This window comes from Falco peregrinus, chromosome 7 (genome assembly GCF_023634155.1).
Source record: "Falco peregrinus isolate bFalPer1 chromosome 7, bFalPer1.pri, whole genome shotgun sequence".
Lineage (NCBI taxonomy): Eukaryota > Metazoa > Chordata > Aves > Falconiformes > Falconidae > Falco > Falco peregrinus.
Genome location: NC_073727.1, coordinates 9,242,298 through 9,252,576, shown reverse-complemented (window position 1 = coordinate 9,252,576; position 10,279 = coordinate 9,242,298). Strand labels below are relative to the sequence as shown.

Here is a 10,279-nt window from a genome sequence, read left to right as displayed (position 1 = left end):
CCGAGGGAAAAACACCATGGTGGAGATAACAGAAGGCCTGATAACCGAGGAGTAATTACAGTAATTTGAATTTTAAAAGGACATAGTATAGCAGGCAAAGATGCATAAGAACAGGCACACAGAGGGAGAGAAAGCAGCCAGACGTTTCCTGGGAATAGCAAAGCCTGTTGCGTGGCTACTCCTGCATCCGTAGGCATAATCTGAATTTTGACTCAGCCTCTAATCAAAGGACACTGCCAGCCCTGTCCAGCGGACTAACAAATGCTGGCTTGTTTTGAAGGGAGCGCTGCATCACTTACAATTATTTCTGATGGCACTACTTGGAAGGCATGTGCCTTGAAAAACAGACTCCTTGGCATGCCCATGGAAATGAGTAAGAGCTTGCTTGACTCACAGACTTCGTCCTGAGGGATCTGTTGGACCTAACCCACGAAGAAGCTACATTGCCTCTGGCTTTAGGGTGTATCTGGGGGGACTGTAAAAAAAGTCTGCGATCTTGAGAAGAAACTGTGACAACTTCTCCCCTGAGGAGGAGAAGTTGCCTTCATCACATGCCTTCAAATCTCATTAGCACCCAGCTGTATTTCCCAAGTCTTCAAAAAAACATTTTTCTGTATTGCGTGGCAATGTGAAAGGCTCATCAATCAATCACCCATGGGGTGGGAAAAGTGAAACTTGGGGTGAAACCACATGCCCTATGGCTTTGGCATGAGACAATCTTAGAACCATCAAAAGGGCACGGCATCTTCTCCCCTGCCCAAGCTTTCCCTTCCTTCCTCCTCTTCTGGCCCTGTGCTACCAGCTGCCCCAGCTCCCTGACGGTCCCATAAGTAGCAGCGTGCAGAAGGGAGATCTGGGGACTCGGCAGCGGGAGGGATGCAGAGGGGAAGGAAGACCTCTCGTTCTGCTGGCAGGGTGTTGTAACAGCTTAGTCACTACGTGCAGCTTTGGGTGCTGAGAAACGTACAAGTGCATTGGTAAATGTGTGAAATAAATAGTCGGGGTAACAGGGCAATCACTGCCTTCAGCTGCCACACTCCAAAGCAGTGTTGTGAGAGAAGGCTGAATTTCAAGCTGGGCTCCGTTTCAACCCCAAGGTGATAAACCTCTGTAAAATGACTTTTAATTTGGAAACTGAAATTATGCCTTCCAGAGAAGAGAATGTTCCGCCAGTGAGAGACCATACCACTCATGCTTCCCCAGCTCTGCTCTGATATGCCACCAGTGGCAGCTGGATCCCCCCCAAATCTAGAGGTGCTCTCCCTGCTTTGCAAGGTGTGCACAAGGCACTCTGAAAAATGGTGAGATAGAGTCGCCTTGCATTAAACATGATGTATATTGAAATCATATTTACAACTTGCTCAGGAAAAAAAAAAAAAAGGGTGAGGTTTTACAGGCAGTAATGAGCAAACACAGTAAAAATTGCAGACTAAACCCAGCAAGAAAGCAGGTGCCTTTTTCAAACAGTATGTCTTCCTAGCCATAAAACAGATGAGGCATCTGTCATTCAGAACAGAATAAAAAAGGTTGGAGGGAAAAAAAAAAAGCCAAAAAAACCCCAACCCACAAAGATCCATTTTACATCTAGAAGATGCAGGCAATAAAGTCATGACTCACCCTTAACAAGTTCATCTGCTATTTTGTGACTAATGCATTAAATTATATAAGTCACAAATGTCCTACTCTTTAGGATTTTACTAAAAGTTATTTGCTGAATTAGAGTTAGAGACAGCAAAATGAAGTGAAAAAGCAGGGCCTTTTAGAGAAAGGGAAGCAATCAGCACTGATGGATTTATTGTGCAAAAGCCTACGTGGTTGTAAAACCACGCACGTACACACACATCTGGCTGCTTCAGCTGTTGGTAGTAGTCATGAATATAGCTTGCTGATGCCAAACAAAAATCCATATCAATACAATCGTTTATTTATTCATGTTTATAATGTAGATCTATTAGCCACAACTCTAGCAACAACAGAAAACAAACAGCTAGGTTTTCCAGGAGAAAGTTAAATTTGAACAAAAGTTAATCAAAGTCCATGCCAAACAGCTTAGCTAATCGATCAGCAGGGCTTACCTAGTGAGTCACAGAGGCACCGCTCCAATATTTGCAATGACAACAGCTGGGATATCACTTCCAAAAGAAAGGAAAAGCTCTTTCCCTTTCTGATCCACAAGTCTAGCCCCTGCGTACAGGTCAGAGTGTGTGTACCTTTGTTACTGCATATACTTAGCACGCCAACAGCATATTAAAAAATGTATAACCTTACAGTTAGAGACACATAAATACCAAATCTTTATCTAAAAGACCATAAAAAGAAGAGTTTTGAGGAAGGTACAGGTGGTAAGTGGACAGAAATCATCAGATAGACTCACCTTAGGTAAGTAAGATAAATCTCTGCCCAGCAATACAGACAAGCCAATCACGTTTAAAAAAAGGGCACATGTAGGAAAACATTTGCTTGGTACCTGCAAGTAAAAGCAACAATTAAGCTGAACTCTGGATGCAGATACTTGGCTGCTGGGATGGATTGCCAGAGCTCAGAATTATTTACCTTCCCTTCACTCTGTTCATTAGCACCTGGCACTTCTCATGCTCTAAGGCTGTCCTCTCAGCCACACCAGTTTGGATGGGCGCATCACCAGTTTCATAATCTCGGGTCACCTTTCATAAAAGCCCAGCTCTTGCATTTATGTGGTCAGTGAAGAAACTCCACTTCCCCTTTAAAAATTACTCATCTCTCAGGGTTGCAGGTCAAAGCATGGAAAATGAAAGTGCTAAAGTCTCAGAAAACAGAAGGCAATAAATAAACTAGTATTTAGCAGTTTCAGAAACATTAGAGATTCTAAAGCAAGTGTAATCATTTTCTATAGGGAGACTCATTCATGGCTTGTGGGGCCTGGGTATGGTAAGCAGAAGCTTATGTAGCCTTTCTCCCCCAGCAGTAAACAGGAGTGAAATAACTCTGTATTCTAAGTCTGGTTAACATCACACACAATACAGAAGGACTTTCTAAAAACCAAAAATTTACTGTAAGTATATATTGCCTTAAAAATTACCAAAGAAATTAGGTTCCTAATTTCTAAAACCTTTCCATTTTCTGAAAACCAAAAATTTACTTTAAATATATATTGCCTTAAAAATTACTGAAGGAATTAGGTTCCTTTACACTTCAAACTGTTAAACATTTTGCCATGCTTTAAAAAATCTGCAGGGTTTCCATTTTTTGTTTGGATTCTATTTTTCCCTACCTGCCAGCACTGCTTGGCAGAGGTTATCAGAGGAAGGCTTTCTGAAGATTTCAGCCTCTGGTTAGTGATTCTTAAAGATAACACTCTATCTTTAAATACTGCATTCTTAAAAAAACCCATAATTTTGGAGGAAAAACTCTTGAAAAAAATCAGTATTTTCAAAAATCAATGTTGAGAAGTGGTCCTAAATAATGTTTTTTAAAAGTAATGATTTCCAACTAATTTTAAAAAGTCCTCACAGATTGCACTGTTATTCCCTGATTAACTGTAATCACACCATGAATAAACCGGGAAATGTTACAGAAAAAATGAGTAATAGTCTGACAACTTTAATAGGAAAATTTTATTTTCAGTGGTTTTTTTGCAAGGAAATGGATTAGAAACCTGTTCCGAAAGGACAAGTGAGATCATTTTACACATTTCTTTTTCCTTCTAACTAGAGGAGCTGTGTGGAGCCATGTCTTGCATGCATGCAGCGTCTGGCTCTGCTAACAACTCTGGGAACCCACAGAATTTACCATTTTTAGATCAGTATGGTACATCTAACACAACAGGACACATCAAATGAAAAGCAGGATATATTCACTTCAGCACAGAGTGGGTAGGCTGAGATGAGTTAAATGAAGCTATGATTCTGCCCATGGTGCGTTTTAATTGTGTGTTATGCTTTGAATATAAAAGAAGACCTAGTTTACGAAGCATTTATATAACAGTCTTCCTCATTAGGAATTTCTTAACAGTGTCATTGACACTGAAATCACAAGAAGGAGAGGGGGGAAAAAAGCCCCAAGTCCATTTAAAACCACTAATTAGCTGGGCAGTCTGATTATACATTCATAACAGCTGTTGCCTTCTTGGGGTTTCAGTGATCAGCTGTGGAAACAAATGCACACTGGAACACATTAAAAGAAGGAACAAGCTTATTTTTGTGGTAAAAAAAACCCCAAAAACTTCAAAGGTGGAAAAATTCCATGAAGGTACGGAGTACATAATTCTGCATAGTCCAAATTGTGTTTAGTTTTCCTGAGGAGCATTTAAAACATTGAAGATGTCTCCTGCTGCTACATGATTTACTCCCCTGACAAAGAACACCGAGTGCTTTCCTGAATCGCAGCCACGCAGGGGTTTACTGCATACTGCAACTCTCTGTTTCATTTATAATTATCCTATAGCATCTGCAGCTTCGGCCTCTGCTCCCCCTGAAGACAAGGGGAGCCACGTTATTGATTTCAAGGAGATGCGAGAGTCAGCACCTTTTCCACCCATAGCAAATACATGCAAGAACACGCCAACTCCGGCTCCCGTTACCTAGTTAAAAGTGTACAGGAAAATTGTACGGTTTTAGCTGCTCCTTACTTCTGCTCCCAGTGAAGACAGCCACTAATAACTAATAACTGCAATTCCCCTTTTTGTGTTAAGTCATCAGCTCTTACGCTGCTACTACCTCTGCAGAGACCCAGGTACTGTTATGGGTCCTGTGCTGGGAGGACTTTTTAACCAAGAAGGTTTCAAACCCGAGGTCCTCTGAAGGACGATGGACTTTTATTTCCCCTTGAACGGAGGGTGACTGATTCAATTCCTTTGTACACCGTGCCTGAGGAAAAGTGGAAACTTCAGCCCCAAAATAATAGCCAGCTAGTGTAAATTGCACAATGCTGGTCTCATACGCTGCTTTTAACGCCATTTAAAAAGCGATCTGTTTATGCTGTACTAGCGTTTGTGCCTTAGCCGGGGCAGGAGGTAGTTCCTCATAGACTGTTTCACGTCTGTTCCAGACATGAGTCACTATAATAAGATCCAAGTCTACCTTCCATCCCTTCAGATGATAACAGTTTCCAGGAAGTCCCTTTCATGCCATCCCTTAGTAGTAACTGGAGTTCAACTGCTGAAAAAATCTGAAAATCCCATGTCCTCAGGCAAGACCGTACAGCTGGCGAGTCACACGTACCCTAAACATCTCTAATTAATGAGCAGGGTTGGAATACAGTAAACATATTATGAAGTAAAATAAGTTCCAAAATCACAACCCTAACTGCTGACTTAACTTCTGTGACAACTTCCACAGGGATAACGTGTCCATTTGTTCCTCATTCATTACAGAGAAGACAAAAAGAACTGTGTTTTGGCATTCACAGGGGCAATGTTTTTTCCCCGGAGTTAGGAAATCCAGCTTTTAAAAGCAAGCTTGTGAAAGAGTTTGATGTTTACTGATTTTATCTAATTTGCTATGTACTAACATGGTAGGCTTAGAAAGCTTGTCAGTCTGTGGGGTTTTTTTAAACTCTTGGTGGTAAATGACTCATTCTACGGACTGAAAAATAGTTAAGTAGCAGTTTTTAATATGAAAAATTTCCTAAGGATTTTTTGAATAAGAGTATAAGACTGAGTATACCATTTGGTTTCTTTTTAAACAGAGAACAGAAATACCTGCGAGCACTATCAGACATTCTGTTCCTGACAGATGTTGCATCCCTGACTAATAATGCAAAGAAATAATTTGGCTTTGATCTCTTCTACCTCCTGTCGCCCTGTAGCTAATGAAGTTGGGCGTCTTCAGTGATAGGTATGAAATCTGCAAGTCTATTATTGCGAAAGAGAAAGCAGCTAATTAGTATTTTTGCTGCCTTTCATGCTTGTTAGGAGTTTTCAGTTCTGAAATTTCAATTTACTTGAAACCAAACCCCCTGTGACACACCTGTTCTGTATGGGAAAAAGCCACAGACCGGCTCCCTGTAGATGACTGTCCTTATCCTGAGACTGTCTAGAACAACTGCCTCACGTCCAGTCCCATTATTTTTTTATATTAGTGGAGAGGAAGGAGACCTAAATTTGATTCAAAAGGGAAATAAACGAATTTAAAATGCTTCATAAACTGTTGCTACTTTCTCTCGTGAAGAACTCAAGGTTATTACAGTTGTTCCACGTGTTTTGATAGAAGTGCTTATGCTGGTATCATGCTTCTGTTACAAACTCTGCAGATTTTAGGGTTTGTTTTACAAACACATTTGCTTCCAATTGCCAGCCTGGTCTGTGAAACAGGATATCCTACAAGTGTGCTTAAAAAAAAAAAAAAAAAAGCAAGCAAGCAAATATAGCATTTTGCAGTCAAACCCAAAAACCAGTATGCATTAACTGGTGTGAGAAATTTCGTCATTTAAAAAATCAATCAGTTGTTCAAAGTAAAAAAGAATAACATCTATTCACATGAGGCATTAAAATTCTTTGGGACACTGAAGAGAAGAACTCAGACATATTATTTTGTCAGGAAGACTGCCTGCTGATCCTGTCCACTAGCTTCTCGCCAGTAGAGGTGCCTTAGGACTGTTCGATGTAAATGCACAGGCAGGTGCACGGGTAAGTCATGTTGTACTTTAACGTGTTAGCCTGAACTTTCACCACTGATCAGGTCAACAGTATGTGAACCCTGCCTGGGTCTTCTGAGATCACAGTGGCCCATGAATCCACAGAAACGGCTCAGGCAGGCAGCTGATCCTGCCGTCTAAGTCAAGACCCCCAAAGGTTTCAATCCGGACCTGACTAACAGCAGCAGCTCCGAGCGAACTCCTAACGCAGGCCCCGACGAGGAGGAAGAACAAAGCAGAAATGAAGACAAAGACCCTGCTCAGATACTGAGGGGAAATCTAAGCATTAGGAAAGCCACTCTGAAGTGCAAAGTTTTCTGTTCATTAAACCTTCGCTACAGTGAATATTTTAATATATCCCTTTGAACAATTTAACATATCTCCTAACAAGGAGGAATAAAAATTATGGTATTTTAGGGGGGAAAAAAAAAGACAATCACACAGCGGTTTTCAATGACCAAGCAATAAACAAACACCTGCTCCAGAGCTGCAAGCCTGTAATGGTACAATCTCTCCTGGAGACTGCTATGTTATACTGTATAAAGAAAAAAAAAAAAAAAAAAGAAAACAAGGAGGAAAGAGTGAGCACAAGATGTTATCAACCAGAGTTTCTAGGAGATTATTGCTGAGATATGAAGACCTTTGACCAACATTTTCCTTTAAGCTCAGCGTGAGTAATGGGCACAATTCTGCTTTTCTGCGCACCAGCTGACCACTTTATTTCACCGAACTGATTTAGACCATCCCTGCAGAGAGCAGGGGTTGACCAAACGTGAGTCACTGTGTGTGCCTGCTGCCGTCAGCCCCAGAAGGAAAGTCTCAAAGATGCTGAACTACCTGGAGCTCCTGAAGAGCCATGGTTGGCAAAAAATACTGATCCTTAGAGACACAAGATGGTTGATCCTGGGATTTCACACAAGACAGGGGAAAAGAGGGAGTACACTCCAGAGGGGGCAGGGAGAAGCAAAGATACAGATGTGTTAGTACTGGACTTCCCACGAGGGCAGGGGCAGGCTGACAGCACACAGTATAGAAGCTCATTTTGCAGTTATCTATGAGCTCCCAGGCTTGTCCTCACTGATGCACCAGGCGGTGGTTCCATGGTAGTACTCTGTCACCAGAAGATCCAGCTGAAGAGGTCCCTACACCCAGACGGTCAGCCCTTCCGCCCCTGTAGAAGGTGAAGCTGTGTCACCAGTACAGGTTCGCTCAGACACAATTCAGACTTCAATGACACCAAGTGATATCAGCTGCAGCAGGGAGAAAAAAAGGAATATTTTAATGCAGATTTGTCATCACTTTTGCAAGATGAGGGTACAATCTCAGCTACTCTGCAGTGTAACTGTGCAGCTCTAGAGTCTTACTGTGTTGACACACATTACAGGCTATCTCAAGATGAGTTTGCTTGGATAGTGGTTTATTTGAATTAGCACTGCAATGAAAGCAAGCACTCCAGTGCTATCAATGAGTGTTCATTCTCGAGCACACTGCGATGAGTGCATGTGTTTTAAAGCTTAAGACTCCTTCTTTCACTTCTTGTATTCCATGGAAAGTATTGGCTTTATCCACAGCCTTTGGGCTGTTTTTATTTACTGTGGGCTACTAAATCTTCAGGATTTTTCTCACTGCACAACAGATGACACTATTAAATGTGTTATGCCTAACAGCCTGAGCACTGCTAAATCAAATTATGAAGACCTGAGAAAAAAGCCCTGGTTAAATACTAATGGTAGTTAATGCTATTAAACTATTGGACATGGACTGATCATTACAAATGGAGTGCAACATTTAAGGAAGTAGAAAAATAACCTGTTTCTGCTAATCACTCAATTTCCATTACGTATGAAGTGGCTGCAGTTTTGTACTCCTGCTTCATACAAGAATCTCTTTGTATGATGTACTGGAACTGAAAATACTATATATTGTTGCAAAAGAGGAAAGTATCGTGATGTATGACTTATGGGACCATATGTAGCTTGTCATGCATTAGGAGAAGATGACCTGCATCTAAATTGAACAGCTTCCATGGATGACTCATGCGCGAACAGCACTTGAAATCATCACACAGACTGCCTCAATATACATGAAATCTGCCACTGGCTCCTCAGTGTTGCCTTCTGCCTCTTTTCAACCAGACAAATGTCAGGCCATTAGGAATCAGTGTTCCTCTATTCTGCTGAAAGCACATGGGGGCCATGACCTAAATGAAGAACAAGAGAAAGCGCCTTTGAGCCTCTCTACCATACATTAATACATTACAATGTAAACATGAAAAAAAAAAAAATCACAAATGCTGAAAAACTATGAACGAAGCCTTGAAATGCTCCGAAGACACTATTTCTGCATGTGTGATGTTATACCTGTGAACATAACCCCAGACTACTAGTTAGCTGGACTTCTGCAAGAAGGTGTACTGAAGTTGGTGAGGGAGTCTGAAGGGTCTGAACAGCCCTCAAGGGCTAAAGAGGCCATTATGTGCCTGGTCTTAGATATGGGTGCCCAAACTGAGAATTACAGCCAGAGGACAGCGCTCTGTCCCTGTCTGGATTCAGTAGGTCTTTCAACCCCTACAAAAGGCAGTGAATCTGCAAGCACGGCATGCAAGGGCACTTCGGGTTTCTGCACGCCAAAGGGCTGGCTGCGCTGCTCAGCAGCTCTGCTAGCTGACAGCCAGGCTGCTTCGTTACCTGCGAGACAGCCCTGTGTTCAGAAACAGGTGGGTCCTCTGCAAGAGCCATGGGACTTAACCAACTGGGAGGTGGGAGCTTCACATGCCTTAAGTACTGCTTAGATGTGGAATAAAACATATGCTTTTCAGCAAGGAAATAAACCATCACTTTTGTGGTTTTTCAGAGACCTCAGCCCAACTACCCTTGCTGAAGTTGGATATCGAAGTCGTCCTTCTCGAAATGCAGAGTCAAAAGACAGGGAGAGAAAGGATAAGCATGAGTGTCTCCGGCAGAGAGGAACACCACAGCAGAGCTCCCCTCAAGGGCTGCCAAGGGTCTGCCCTGCTGGCAAGTGACGAGCCTCCAACAGCTCAGTAGAGTTTATTGTATGATTTTCTTCTGGTGTAACGTTTCTGTGATGTGCACATCTGCACATTAAGCACTGACTTGTTTTGTGTCATTGAACAGCAGGAGGTGGGTAACAACCCTCTTTTTCACTCTTTATCTCTACTAATGGGAACGCAGAGTTGGACTATGCATGAGCCAGCTTGTTTTCAGCCACAAGAAGAAGCAGAAGAAATGGCCTTACACTCTAAAGCGGGAACAGGGAACATATATACAGCCAGCCTCTACCACCTGCTATAAGCAAACTGTGCTTTGAGATAAAAGTGTATTTCTGAAGAAATCCCCCAAGACCGCTTTTGAAATGAAGAGGTGTGAGACCACAAAGTGTAACTCCTTTCTTCCTCTCTCTGCCCCATAACTCTATACCACTACTGACATGTTCTGACTATCTGCAAGTAGACTCACATGTGAAGTACTTTTCAAAGGGAGGTTTCAGATTAACATCATAGGAAATGCAATTTTTTAGATCAGAAGCAATAAACCAGATTTGAAGCAATGTATCAGAAATCCTAAAACTTCAGTAGCTGGCAAAATGCAGTACTACTCAAGAAAGTTTTCCCATAAAGTACTGAACCAAATTTGTAATAACATAC

At 41.9% G+C, this 10,279-nt stretch overlaps 1 long non-coding RNA gene across 1 annotated transcript; it reads right to left on the bottom strand.

Annotated features, from left to right (window-relative positions):
- LOC129784865 (uncharacterized) lies at positions 1-9,291 on the bottom strand. Its single transcript, XR_008748039.1, has 3 exons — positions 2,554-9,291; positions 2,375-2,467; positions 1-2,184 (listed from the first exon to the last, which is right to left on the bottom strand). It is a non-coding gene; the product is annotated as an uncharacterized LOC129784865 (long non-coding RNA).
- Between the last annotated feature and the right edge of the window lie 988 nt (positions 9,292-10,279).